The following is a 14,770-nucleotide window of genomic DNA, read 5'->3' as shown; positions in this document are numbered from 1 at the left end:
TATGGCCCACTGAATGAAAGGGAGAGAGGTGGCACACCCAGGAGTCAAGACTGGCACACAAGCTGAAATGGCAATATTACTCTCCCACTGTTTTTTTATGTTTTTTTTTTTTATTTTCAGGGAGACTTTAGAAACCAAATAATATTAAAAAAAAAACAAAAAAACAAGGCTTTCTATGGCCCACTGAATGAGAGGGAGAGAGGTGGCACACCCAGGAGTCAAGACTGGCACACAAGCTGAAATGGCAATATTACTCTCCCACTGTTTTTTTATGTTTTTTTTTTTTATTTTCAGGGAGACTTTAGAAACCAAATAATATTAAAAAAAAAACAAAAAAACAAGGCTTTCTATGGCCCACTGAATGAGAGGGAGAGAGGTGGCACACCCAGGAGTCAAGACTGGCACACAAGCTGAAATGGCAATATTACTCTCCCACTGTTTTTTTATGTATTTTTTTTTTTTATTTTCAGGGAGACTTTAGAAACCAAATAATATTAAAAAAACCAAAAAATAAATAGGCTTTCTATGGCCCACTGAATGAAAGGGAGAGAGGTGGCACACCCAGGAGTCAAGACTGGCACACAAGCTGAAAGGGCAATATTACTCTCCCACTGTTTTTTTATGTATTTTTTTTTTTTATTTTCAGGGAGACTTTAGAAACCAAATAATATTAAAAAAACCAAAAAATAAATAGGCTTTCTATGGCCCACAATTAGAGAGAGAGGTGGCACACCCAGGAGTCAAGACTGGCACACAAGCTGAAATGGCAATATTACTCTCCCACTGTTTTTTTATGTTTTTTTTTTTTTATTTTCAGGGAGACTTTAGAAACCAAATAATATTAAAAAAAAAACAAAAAAACAAGGCTTTCTATGGCCCACTGAATGAGAGGGAGAGAGGTGGCACACCCAGGAGTCAAGACTGGCACACAAGCTGAAATGGCAATATTACTCTCCCACTGTTTTTTTATGTATTTTTTTTTTTTATTTTCAGGGAGACTTTAGAAACCAAATAATATTAAAAAAACCAAAAAATAAATAGGCTTTCTATGGCCCACTGAATGAAAGGGAGAGAGGTGGCACACCCAGGAGTCAAGACTGGCACACAAGCTGAAAGGGCAATATTACTCTCCCACTGTTTTTTTATGTTTTTTTTTTTTTTTCAGGGAGACTTTAGAAACCAAATAATATTAAAAAAAAAAAAAAAAAAAAAAATAGGCTTGCTATAGCCCACTGAATGAGAGATAGCACACACAGCAGTGGCACACAAGCCCTGACTGAGGCCAATATTTTTCTCCCACTGATTGATGTAGTGTTTTTGTGTTGAGGTAGATTTTAGAACACAAATCACGGAAAAAATAAATAGGCTTTCTATGGCCCACTGAATGAAAGGGAGAGAGGTGGCACACCCAGGAGTCAAGACTGGCACACAAGCTGAAAGGGCAATATTACTCTCCCACTGTTTTTTTATGTATTTTTTGTTTTTTCAGGGAGACTTTAGAAACCCAATAATATTTAAAAAAAAAAATAAATAGGCTTTCTATGGCCCACTGAATGAGAGGGAGAGAGGTGGCACACCCAGGAGTCAAGACTGGCACACAAGCTGAAAGGGCAATATTATTCTCCCACTGTTTTTTTAGGTTTTTTTTTTTTTTTTCAGGGAGAATTAGAAACCAAATAATATTAAAAAAAAAAAAAAAAAATAGGCTTGCTATAGCCCACTGAATGAGAGATAGCACACACAGCAGTGGCACACAAGCCCTGACTGAGGCCAATATTTTTCTCCCACTGATTGATGTACTGTTTTTGTGTTGAGGTAGATTTTAGAACACAAATCACGGAAAAAATAAATAGGCTTTCTATGGCCCACTCAGTGAGAGATGGCACACACAGGGATGGCACTGTAGCAGAAATGCCAATCTTAATCTCCCACAAAAAAAAAAAAACAAAAAAAAAAAAAAAACTGTCCTACAATTACTATCTCCCTGCAGTAATGTAAGCCAGGTATGGCAGGCAGCAATAGGAGTGGACTGATGCACAAATTAAATAAAAAGTGTGGAAAAACAGAAAAGATAGCTGTGCAGAAAGGAAGGAACAAGAGGATATGTGCTTTGAAAAAAGCAGTTGGTTTCCACAGTGGCGTACACACAGCAATACAGCTATCACGGAGCCTTCTAGGGCAGCCCAATGAGCTACAGCGCTGAGGGGAAAAAAAAAAAAAAATAGCTTCCACAGTCCCTGCACACCGAAGGTGGTGTTGGACAGTGGAAATCGCTGCAGCACAAGCGGTTTGGTGGTTAGTGGACCCTGCCTAACGCTCTCCCTGCTTCTGATGAAGCGGCAGCAACCTGTCCCTAAGCTCAGATCAGCAGCAGTAAGATGGCGGTCGGCGGGAACGCCCCTTTATAGCCCCTGTGACGCCGCAGACAGCAAGCCAATCACTGCAATGCCCTTCTCTAAGATGGTGGGGACCAGGATCTATGTCATCACGCTGCCCACACTCTGCGTTCACCTTCATTGGCTGAGAAATGGCGCTTTTCGCGTCATTGAAACGCGACTTTGGCGCGAAAGTCGCGTACCGCATGGCCGACAAGCACAGGGGTCGGATCGGGTTTCATGAGACGCCGACTTAGCCAAAAGTCGGCGACTTTTGAAAATGATCGACCCGTTTCGCTCAACCCTAGTCACCACTTCTGCATTTTTCACCCACTCCTGGTTTTGGCTTACAAATACCCTTAAAAAATTCTCCCCAACAGAAGAAGACAGTCTCTAGTAGCACTTGTAGATACAGTAGCTTCCCAGCTGAGAGTCCAAAAAGGAGCCCAACAATATGATCCATTATACATGATAGTTTTTCGGAGATTGAGCAATTACAAAACAAATATCGAACATGATCTGTCTGCCTGTTATTTTGGCACCGCTACTCCCCGAAATCTACAGTGGTGCTTGAAAGTTTGTGAACCATTCAAAATTGTGCATATTTCTGTATAAGTATGAACTAAAACTACATCAGATTTTCACATAAATCCTATAGAGATATAGAGAACCAAATCAAACAGATGAGTCAAAAATCTTAGACTTTTTATTGAGCAAATTGATTCAGTTTCATAGGTGACAAAATTATTTGAACATTTAAGATTATTAGATAATTTGAAGGTAACATTAGTCTGGTGTTGTCAATCAATGGGTTAACAACCCAATATAAGTGGATGACCTGTTTTATTGAAAGAACTGGAATCTGTGAAAGACACTTCCACAAACATTTTGTTAAGGTTTGAATCATGGCACAAAAAAGGACACAAAAAAGGACACTTCGTGGGACCTCAGAAGAAGAGTTGTTGATGGTCATCATGCTCGAAGAGGTCACAAAACCATCTCTAAGTAATTTGGACTCCAGTCAGATTGCGCAGAAGTGGAGAAATTTCAAGAACATTATTACCTTCCACAGGAGTTGTCGATAAACAAAGATCACGCAAATAGCAAGGTGTATGAAGGGCCACCGGGACACAAAGAAACCCAAGGTATCTCTAAGCAACTGTAAGTCTCTTTCACATTAGCAAATTTTAGGATGACAATGAGTAACAAAGATGTGCATGTCAGGATTGCAAGTAAAAAGTCACTGCTCTCTAAATAATAAATTGCTGCTCAGATGCAGTTTGCTAAAGATAATCAGTAGATATAGGAACAATGTTTGAAGGATGGATGACCGAAAGAGCTTCTTGGTTTAAATGAGAGGCTTTGTTTGAATAAAAACATTGCATTAGAGCTTGAATATCTTATACCATCTGTGAAATAGAGTGGTGGTAATATCATGGAGTGGGCTATGTTGCTGCATCTGGGCCAGGACTGTTTACCAATAAATTCTAAAAGGAAAAATGTCTGTCCACTACTTAAATCTCAGAAATGATTCATACAGCAAGACAATGACCCAGAGCACACAAGTCATTCTAAAAAAGAATGGTTAACCCCTTCACTACTCAGCAATTTTCCATTTTTATTTTGTATGTCAAAGATAGTGAAGGGATTAATACCCCATGACAGATATATTGCATAGCCTGCATTTGCCTTAAACAGCCACAGGTGGAGCTGAGCCAAGACCACGGCTAACCAATTAAACACCACTGTCAATCTCTGACAGTGGCATTTAAATGGCACACATTGCTCACACACATCGGTTTCCGTAAGTTCCCTGTGAGATGATAGGAACCGACGTGTTACTATGGCAGCCAGGTGCCATCTTGGTCCTTTCTGAAGCTCTGCTACATGCGGAGCTTCAAAAGAAACAAATTATTCCCTGGGGGAATGAATAAGGCCGGGGTCACACTAGGCATAAGTAAATATGGTCCGTTTTTACGGCCATAATACGTAGTAATTGTCCCAAAACACTGTTCTGTATTCAATGCGAGGATGCGATTTTTACGCACAAATTTATCCGTGTGTCATCCGTATGGCTTCCGTACGGCGATTTTTTCTCGCAGGCTTGCAAAATCGACATATCATGGATCCATCGGCTCAAATATTCTTAAAAACATATATACAGTCTAATATATATATATATATATATATATATATATATATATATATATATATATATATATATATCAGTGAGACACATATATATATATATTTATATTTAGTTCAGCGCTAGATAGCAGAAAAGCCGGTAATTCAATTGCAGGCTTTTCCTACAGTTATATGAAAAAGTTTGGGCACCCCCATTAATCTTAAGCTTAATGTTTTATAAAAATTGTTTTTTTTGCAACAGCTATTTCATTTTCATATATCTAATAACTGTTGTACACAGTAATGTTTCTGCCTTGAAATGAGGTTTATTGTACTAACAGAAAATGTGCAATCTGCATTCAAACAAAATTTGACAGGTGCATAAGTATGGGAACCCTTATCATTTTCTTGTTTTAAATACTCCTACCTACTTTTTACTGACTTACTAAAGCACTTTTTTTTGGTTTTGTAACCTCATTGAGCTTTGAACTTCATAGCCAGGTGTATGCAATCATGAGAAAAGCTACTTAAAGTGGCCACTTGCAAGTTGTTCTCCTGTTTGAATCTCCTCTGAAGAGTGGCATCATGGGCTCCTCAAAACAACTGTCAAATGATCTGAAAATAAAGATTATTCAACATAGTTGTTCAGGGGAGGGATACAAAAAGCTGTCTCAGAGATTTAACCTGTCAATTTCCACTGTGAGGAACATAGTAAGGAAATGGAAGAACACAGGTACAGTTCTTGTTAAGGCCAGAAGTGGCAGGCCAAGAAAAACATCAGAAAGGCAGAGAAGAAGAATGGTGAGATCAGTCAAGGACAATCCTCAGACCACCTCCAGAGAGCTGCAGCATCAACTTGCTGCAGATGGTGTCCCTGTGCATCGGTCAACTACACAACGCACTTTGCACAAGGAGAAGCTGTATGGGAGAGTGATGCGAAAGAAGCCGTTTCAGCAAGCACACCACAAACAGAGTAGGCTGAGGTATGCAAAAGCACATTTGGAGAAGCCAATTTCTTTTTGGAGGAAGGTCCTGTGGACTGATGAAACCAAGATTGAGTTGTTTGGTCATACAAAAAGGCGTTATGCATGGCGGCAAAAAAACACAGCATTCCAAGAAAAACACTTGCTACCCACAGTAAAATTTGGTGGAGGTTCCATCATGCTTTGGGGCTGTGTGGCCAATGCCGGCACCGGGAATCTTGTTAAAGTTGAGGGACGCATGGATTCCTCTCAGTATCAGCAGATTCTTGACAATAATGTTCATGAATCAGTGACAAAGTTGAAGTTACGCAGGGGATGGATCTTTCAGCAAGACAATGATCCAAAACACCGCTCCAAATCTACTCAGGCATTCATGCAGAGGAACAATTACACTGTTCTGGAATGGCCATCCCAGTCCCCAGACCTGAATATCATTGAACATCTGTGGGATCATTTGAAGAGGGCTGTCCATGCTCGGCGACCATCAAACTTAACTGAACTGGAATTGTTTTGTAAAGAGGAATGGTCAAAAATACCTTCATCCAGGAACTCATTAAAAGCTACAGGAAGCGACTAGAGGCTGTTATTTTTGCAAAAGGAGGATGTACTAAATATTAATGTCACTTTTCTGGTGAGGTGCCCATACTTATGCACCTGTCAAATTTTGTTTGAATGCAGATTGCACATTTTCTGTTAGTACAATAAACCTCATTTCAAGGCAGAAACATTACTGTGTCCAAAAGTTATTAGATATATGAAACTGAAATAGCTGTTGCAAAAAAAACAATTTTTATAAAACATTAAGCTTAAGATTAATGGGGGTGCCCAAACTTTTTCATATAACTGTATCTCCTTCACAAACCCGACAGGATATGAGACATGGTTTACATACAGTAAACCATCTCATATCCCTTATTTTATTACATATTCCTCTTTACTAATGTAAGAAGTGTCTGTGTAAAAATTGGGGTCTCTAGCTATTAAATTAAAGGGTAAAATCCCAGAAACAAATTGGCGTGGGCTCCCGCGCAATTTTCTCCGCCAGAGTGGGAAAGCCAGTGACTGAGGGCAGATATTAATAGCCTAGAGAGGCACCATGATTATTGGCCCCCCTGGCTTAAAACATCTGCCCCCAGTCACCCCAGAAAAGGCACATCTGTAAGATGCACCTATTCTGGCACTTAGCCTCTCTCTTCCCACTCCCCTGTAGGGGTGGGATATGGGGTAATGAAGGGTTAATGTCACCTTGCCATTGTAAGGTGACATTAAGCCAGGTTAATAATCGAGAGGCGTCAATTATGACACCTATCCATTATTAATCCAATAGTACGAAATGGTTAATAACACACACACACATTATTAAAAAGTATTTTAATGAAATAAAGACACATGCACATGCAATACGCTGACAAACGCAGCATGCTGTGATTTTCTACGCCCATAACATACCGTATATTACGGATGCGTAATATACAGCAGATAGGAGCTGCCCCATAGAGAATCATTGGGCCGTGTGCAATGCGTATTTTCTGGACGTATTTTCTGCGCTCATACGTCCGTAAAACTCGCTAGTGTGACGCCGGCCTAAGAGTAACACAGTAAAAGACAAAAAAAGGTTTCAAAATGTAAAATAAATTGATAAATATAAATTCAAATAATTCCTTTTCCCCCCAATAAAAAGAAAAATTAGAAAACAAATATATCAGTGATCACCATATCCACAAACATCCGGTCTATTAAAATATAAAATGAATTAACCCGTTAGGTAATCAATGTAGCCAGGCAAAAAATACAAATGCCAGAATAACATTTTGGGGTTTTTAGCACCACAGTTCCCTAAAAAAATGCAATAAGTAGCAATCAATACATTGCATCTATTTTAAAATTGTATCAAGAAAACAGTCATCTTGCCACACAACAAACAAGCACTTAGACAGCTCCATCAACAGCAAAATAAAAAACATTACCAGTATCAGAAAATAACTAAAAAACTTTTTTTACCAAATTCTAAAATTGTTTTAATTACATAAAAGGAAAATATCTATACAAGCTTGATATGGCCGTAATTGTACGGACCTGAAAAATTATGCTATCAGGTCAATTTTACCATGGATTAACACCAAAAAATAGAACTCCAAAACAATGTTTACAATGTTAAAATTGCATTTTTTCACCATTTCACCACACTAAGATTTTATTTTCCATTGTTCAGAAAATGATATGGTCAAATAAATAGTGCCATTCAAAACTACAACTCATCCCAGGAAAAAAAAAACAAGGCCTTATACAGCTGTGTTGACAGAAAAATGAAGACCAGTTATCGTTCTTGGAAGAAGGTGAAGAGAAAATAAAAGCACTATAATGAAAAAATCACCTGAGTGGTAAGGGGTTAAAGAATAATGTAAGTTTGTAAATTCTGAACTAAAACCTATAGAAATGTTGTGGAAGGAGCAGAAGTAAGTAATTCATCTGAGAACATGCACCAACATAATAGAGTTGCCACTTAGACCCGAGTATAAAATCTATATGTCCTCTATGGTTATTGGTAGGTTGTGTATGTATACTTTAACATATATTAATTTGAGAACAGAATTTAAACAAATATAAAACATTGCTTCCATACACAATTTGTGATTAGTGCAATTTGTTGATTAGTCACCAAGAAATTAAATTCAAAGCTGCATTTTTGCGTTGCAATGACAGGTTCAGGTTTATTTGTCCACCACCTGCTAAATAGTGAAAATAAAGTAAGTTCTTTACTGTATAATAAGCATGAAGCCCCCTGAAGTTAAACTGTGTAACTCTGTGTCTCAATTTCTTAACTGCTGCAAGTAACAGAGATGTAGACCTACTGAGCACAGTGTGAGCATTTCAATATTGACACAAAGTGAAATGGAATTATAATAGTTACACATTGGTAAATGGGCTGCATAATTACATTTAAATGTACATAATTGAATCTCCAAGCTTCAACATTTAGAAAAGTTGGAAAAGTGTTAATGGAGAATAGGACCATGGTTTGGAACACACAAGATGTCAAGATATAAAAATATACAATTCTCAAAAAGTATTAGTATAATACTATAATCAAAATGAGCCCCACTTAATGCTGTTTGATTTTTTTTTAATATACGACCTGCTTAACACATCCCAGGACTTTTCTATATCTCACTTTTCTATGTCCCACTGATCAGCTCATCTCTTCATGCACCTCAGGATAACTGTTCTCAAATTTGGCTCTATACTTCCAACACTTCAGTCTGTACTATGACCAAGGAAATAGACTAGTATGGAAGGCAATGCATCTAACTGGGCTCAGTGAGTCACAGATTCTAGTTTAGTGGGAAAAGCGGAGGCTAAGCACCAGATTTGTCACATCTTATGGATACACCATTTCTGGGGCGGCTGAAAGCTGTTGTTCTTAGGGTGGAGGCCAATATCCATGGCCCCTTCTTACCCTATTAATATCAGCCTGCAGCTGTTTGCCTAGCCATTGCTGGTTATTAATAAGGTGGACCCCATGTCATATTTTGGGGGGTCCCCCATTTTAATAATTCGTGAAAGGCCAATTAGACAACTGTGAGCTGATGTTAATAGCCTGGAAAGCTTCATAGTTATTACCCCCTTCCGAGGCTATAAACCTCAGCCCCCTGTTGTCAGCTTTCCCTCAGCTGGTTACCAAAATTGTGGGGGATCCTGCGACATTTTTTATTTTTTTTTTAGCGTTAAAAACATTGTAAAAACATGCTAAACAATTAAAAACTTTGAGCAAGAAAATACACATGAAGAGAGAATATAATGTCCTTATATCTAAAGTAAACACATCATCACTGCTGCTATAGGCCTACTTAGGTATTTTAAATACCCCTTTCTGTAAATCTGTTAACATAAATTAAGCTGAAAAATGTATTAATTTTTACTACAGATATGCGGCAACACTACCCAAAATACGTGTTTGTATGAAGTGTGAAATAAAAGAACAAAGAGCTTTGTATTTTCTTTTTTCAATTTAATAACGTAAGATAACATAATGATAAATAAAATAGGCATGTTAATTTCATACGCCAAACCACAAGTAATATCAAACACACAAAATTAGAAAATAAAAAATACATATTATAATAAGAAGTTTGGAAACTCGAATCAGGGCCAGGACTGGGTGTGAAAAAAGATGGGGGAGCAGCAACAGGAGTGAACACATATAGGAGATAAGTGAGGGAAGGGGATTAAAGGGGGAGCAGAGAACCCCATGGTCCAGAGTAGGGTTGAGCGACTTTTGCTTTTTAAGGATCGAGTCAGGTTTCGCGAAACCCGACTTTGTCAAAAGTCGAGTCGAGTGAAATCGTCCGATTATCGCGCAAAGTCGGGGATCGACCGAAACACGAAACCCAATGTAAGTCAATGGGGAATCAAAGTCGGCAGTGAGTGGAGGACAGGAAAACACCTACAGTGCCCATTTTAATGTCAAAAACATCAATTCTTGTCACTTAAGCTTGTCAATCTTAATTTACCTTATAATAATAGCTAGGCATTGAAAATTGGGGGTCATTTGGCTAAAGTTGTGGGGGGGTAGGGCTGGCTCGAGTTTTTCGTGGGCCCAGGAAACGCGGACTACGTCACGGCGGTGGAGCAGGGAGAGGTAAGTATTTCAACTTTGCAAGTGCTGTGATCCGGATCAAGCGGGGGGGGCCCACTCGTTCGCATTGGCACTGGCACAGGGCCCCTCAAAGTACGGCGGTGTGTTTGCACGGCGGGGGCGCCTCCCACTGGCAGCGACACTTTTGTGTACTCTGAGGGTCTGAGGGGCCCTGTGCCAGTGATGTTGCCAACGAGTATGCCCCCCCACCTGATGAAGGAACCTGCACTTTCATTTGCACCTTCCTCTTTGTCACCGTGTAAGGTGGTATAGGATGCGGGAAGGGGAACCTGACTTTCAGCAGGGTCAGATTCTGGCTGTGTAGAGTGCAAAGAGAATGTAGTGGTCTGGGTCAATGTACCAGCAGACTCATCTAGCAGTGGATGGGCAATGGGCAGGATGAGAAGGAAACACAGTTAGTAGGCTCAAATAATAAAGTAGGATAAATGCAATTCAAATGTGGTAACAGGACTAAACAGGCGGCATTGCTTTGTTCAGTGGAAGACAACTGTAATGAGTGGCAGACACAGTTAGTAGGCCCAAGTAATAAAGTGGGCCAAATGCAGTTCAAAATTGGTAACAGGAGTAAACAGGGGGCACTGCTTTGTTCAGTGGAGGAGAACAACAAGCAGCGGGAGACACCGTTAGTAGGCCCAACCAAACAAGTAGGCCAAATGCAGTTTCATATCTGATCTAGGCCGAAAGCCTGAAGATTGAAGCTCAGCTTTATTCAGTGGAGGAGACAAGGGAGGGGCAGCAGACACCGTTACTAGGGTCCAACCAAACAAGTAGCCCAAATGCAGTTTAATATCTGATCTAGGCCGAAAGCCTGAAGATTGAAGGTCAGCTTTATTCAATGGAGGAGACAAGCAAGGGGCAGCAGACACCGTTACTAGGGCCCAACCAAACGAGTAGGCCAAATGCAGTTTAATATTTAAAATGTAGGCCGAAAGCCAGAAGATTGAAGCTCAGGAAAACCAACACAGGACAACACCAAGGTGTGGCAGACACCGTTACTAGGCCCACCCAAACTAGTAGCACAAATGCAGTTTAAAATTCTAAATACAGGCCGAAAGCCTGAAGATTGAAGCTCAGGAAAACCAACACAGGACAACACCAAGGTGCGGCAGACACCGTTACTAGGCCCACCCAAACTAGTAGCCCAAATGCAGTTTAATATTTAAAATGTAGGCCGAAAGCCTGAAGATTGAAGCTCAGGAAAACCAACACAGGACAACACCAAGGTGCGGCAGACACCGTTACTAGGCCCACCCAAACTAGTAGCACAAATGCAGTTTAAAATTCTAAATACAGGCCGAAAGCCTGAAGATTGAAGCTTAGGAAAACCAAACAGGAGAAAACCCAGGAGCGGCAGACACCGTTACTACGCCCAACCAAAGTAGTAGGCCAAATGCAGTTTAATATTTAAAATGTAGGCCGAAAGCCTGAAGATTGAAGCTCAGGAAAACCAACACAGGACAACACCAAGGTGCGGCAGACACCGTTACTAGGCCCACCCAAACCCAAACTAGTAGCACAAATGCAGTTTAAAATTCTAAATACAGGCCAAAAGCCTGAAGATTGAAGCTCAGCTTTTTCAGTGGAGGACAGCTGTATTGAGTGGCGCAGACAGACAAAGGTAGTATGTGTTAAATAAAAAAGTTGGCTCTATGCAGTTTTAAATTAGTTACAGGGGTACACAGGCAGCATTGGTGTGGTCAGCGGAGGACAATTGCAAGGAGGGACCGCAGACAGACTTCCTAGGCCTAAAATAAAAAAGCAGGCTCTATGCAGTTTTAAATAGGCTACAGGGGTACACAGGCAGCATTGGTGTGGTCAGCGGAGGATGATTGCAAGGAGGGACCGCAGACAGACTTCCTAGGCCTAAAATAAAAAAGCAGGCTCTGTGCAGGTTTAAATAGGCTACAGGGGTACACAGGCAGCATTGGTGTGGTCAGCGGAGGACGATTGCAAGGAGGGACTGCAGACAGACTTCCTAGGCCTAAAATAAAAAAGCAGTCTCTATGCAGATTTAAATAGGCTACAGGGGTACACAGGCAGCATTGGTGTGGTCAGCGGAGGACGATTGCAAGGAGGTACCGCAGACAGACTTCCTAGGCCTAAAATAAAAAAGCAGGCTCTATGCAGGTTTAAATAGGCTACAGGGGTACACAGGCAGCATTGGTGTGGTCAGCGGAGGACGATTGCAAGGAGGGACCGCAGACAGACTTCCTAGGCCTAAAATAAAAAAGCAGGCTCTATGCAGTTTTAAATAGGCTACAGGGGTACACAGGCAGCATTGGTGTGGTCAGTGGAGGACGATTGCAAGGAGGGACCGCAGACAGACTTCCTAGGCCTAAAATAAAAAAGCAGGCTCTATGCAGGTTTAAATAGGCTACAGGGGTACACAGGCAGCATTGGTGTGGTCAGCTGAGGACGATTGCAAGGAGGGACCGCAGACAGACTTCCTAGGCCAAAAATAAAAAAGCAGGCTCTATGCAGGTTTAAATAGGCCACAGGGGTACACAGGCAGCATTGGTGTGGTCAGCGGAGGATGATTGCACCGAGGGGCAGACACAGTTAGTAGGGCCAAAAAAGTAACAGGCAAAATGCAGTTAAAAATCAGTTACAGGAGTACACAGGCGGCCTAGCTTTGTTCAGTGGAGAGCAACTGTAAGGAGTGTCTGACACTGTTAGTAGGCCAAAATTATAAAGTGAGGTTAATGTGTTGCCACAAAAAAATTTCACAAATAAACAGGTGGCATTCCTAGGTACAGGGGTGGGCTCCTCTTCTGACTTGCAGACAGTGGTAGTTGGCGCAAAGTATTAACTGGTGTAAATGTAGGACAGGGCCCCTGAATATTTTTAATAGCATCAATCATGTCAAGAAATTGGTATTGGCAGTGCCATTGAAAGATTTAACAGCACAGACTAAACAGTGGTGGAGCAGTGAGAGGTAATTTTGCAAGTGGTAGAGCACTGTTTGAGCTGGGGTGGAGGAACACTCTCTCATGGGCGGCGGTACTGGCCCAGGGCCCCTCATGTTACGACGGTGTGTCTGACGTTGGGTGTGCACCACCACCGCCAGAGACACTTCATTGTACTATGAGGGACCCTGTGCCACTGCCGTCGCCCAAAAGTGGGCACATCCACCTGTTCAGCCAAACGGCACTCGCACGGGTGCTTGCGCCAAGTGGTGACCACGGCCCCGTGGGGCAAATAAGCACATTTAGGGAGGTGTAAAAATGGCATATGGTGGACATACAGCAGCTGCAAATGGAGAAATTGGAGCAGTCAGTAAGACGAGACCAAAAGCAAGACCTTTTTACAGGAAAGCTAGGTGTCAGCAGGGAAAGGTGGGGCAAAATAATTAGAAATCCATGATTGGTTCATTTTAATGACGGTTAGATCATCAACATTTTGGGTAGTCAGACGAGTCCTTTTTTCAGTCAGTACTGAACCAGCAGCACTGAATACTCTTTCTGATAGCACACTAGCAGCTGGGCAAGCAAGCTCCTGTAATGCATATTCAGCCAATTCAGGCCAGGTGTCTATTTTGGATGCCCAGTAATCAAATGGGAATGACGTGTGAGGGAGAACATCGATAAGGGAGGCAAAATAGTTAGTAACCATACTGGACAAATGTTGTCTCCTATCACTTTGAATTGATGCTGCAGTACCTGTCGTGTCTGCGGTCATTGCGAAATGAGGCCAATGTTCCAGGTAACAAGTCACTGCTTGTGCTGGGTTGAGGAGCACTTTCTGGCAAATCAACATCACTTGTCTCCCTCAAAAACCCTGTACCTGACCTTGCAAAGCCACCAGTTTCTATTGCCCCCTGAGAAGCTTCCTCCTCCCATAAATATTCATACCCATCATCCTCCTCGTCCTCCTCCTCTTCGTCCGCCACCTCGTCCAGGAGACTTCCCAGAGCAGACAATGGCTGAGTGTCATCAAGGCTTCCCTCATCCTAGGCTGCAGACGCCTGCTCCTTTATGTGCGTCAAACTTTGCATCAGCAGACGCATTAGGGGGATGCTCATGCTTATGATGGCGTTGTCTGCACTAACCAGGCATGTGCATTCCTCTAAAAACTGAAGTACTTGACACAGGTCTTGTAGGTACGACCACTGCACACCTGACAACTCCATGTCTGCCATCCAACTGCCTGACCGTGTATGTGTATCCTCCCACAAATACATAACAGCACGCCTCTGTTCGCACAGCCTCTGAAGCATGTGCAGTGTGGAGTTCCACCTTGTTGCAACGTCGATTATTAGGCGGTGCTGGGGAAGCTTCAAAGATCGCTGATGGTTCTGCATACGGCTGGAGTGTACGGGCGAATGGCGGATGTGCGAGCAAAGTCTTCGCACCTTCAGGAGCAAGGCGGGTAACCCCGGATAACTTTTCAGGAAGCACTGCACCACCAGGTTCAATGTGTGAGCCAGGCAAGGAATGTGTTTCAGTTGTGAAAGGGCTATAGCAGCCATAAAATTCCTTCTGTTATCACTGACTACCTTGTCTGCCTCAAGATGTACAGTGCCCAGCCATGACTGAGTTTCTTGCTGCAAGAACTCGGCCAGAACTTCCGCAGTGTGTCTGTTGTCGCCCAAACACTTCATTTCCAACACAGCCTGCTGACGCTTACCA

Source organism: Ranitomeya variabilis, chromosome 6 (genome assembly GCF_051348905.1).
Source record: "Ranitomeya variabilis isolate aRanVar5 chromosome 6, aRanVar5.hap1, whole genome shotgun sequence".
Lineage (NCBI taxonomy): Eukaryota > Metazoa > Chordata > Amphibia > Anura > Dendrobatidae > Ranitomeya > Ranitomeya variabilis.
The sequence above is the reverse complement of the archived record's forward strand: the minus strand, read 5'-3'. Positions refer to the sequence as shown.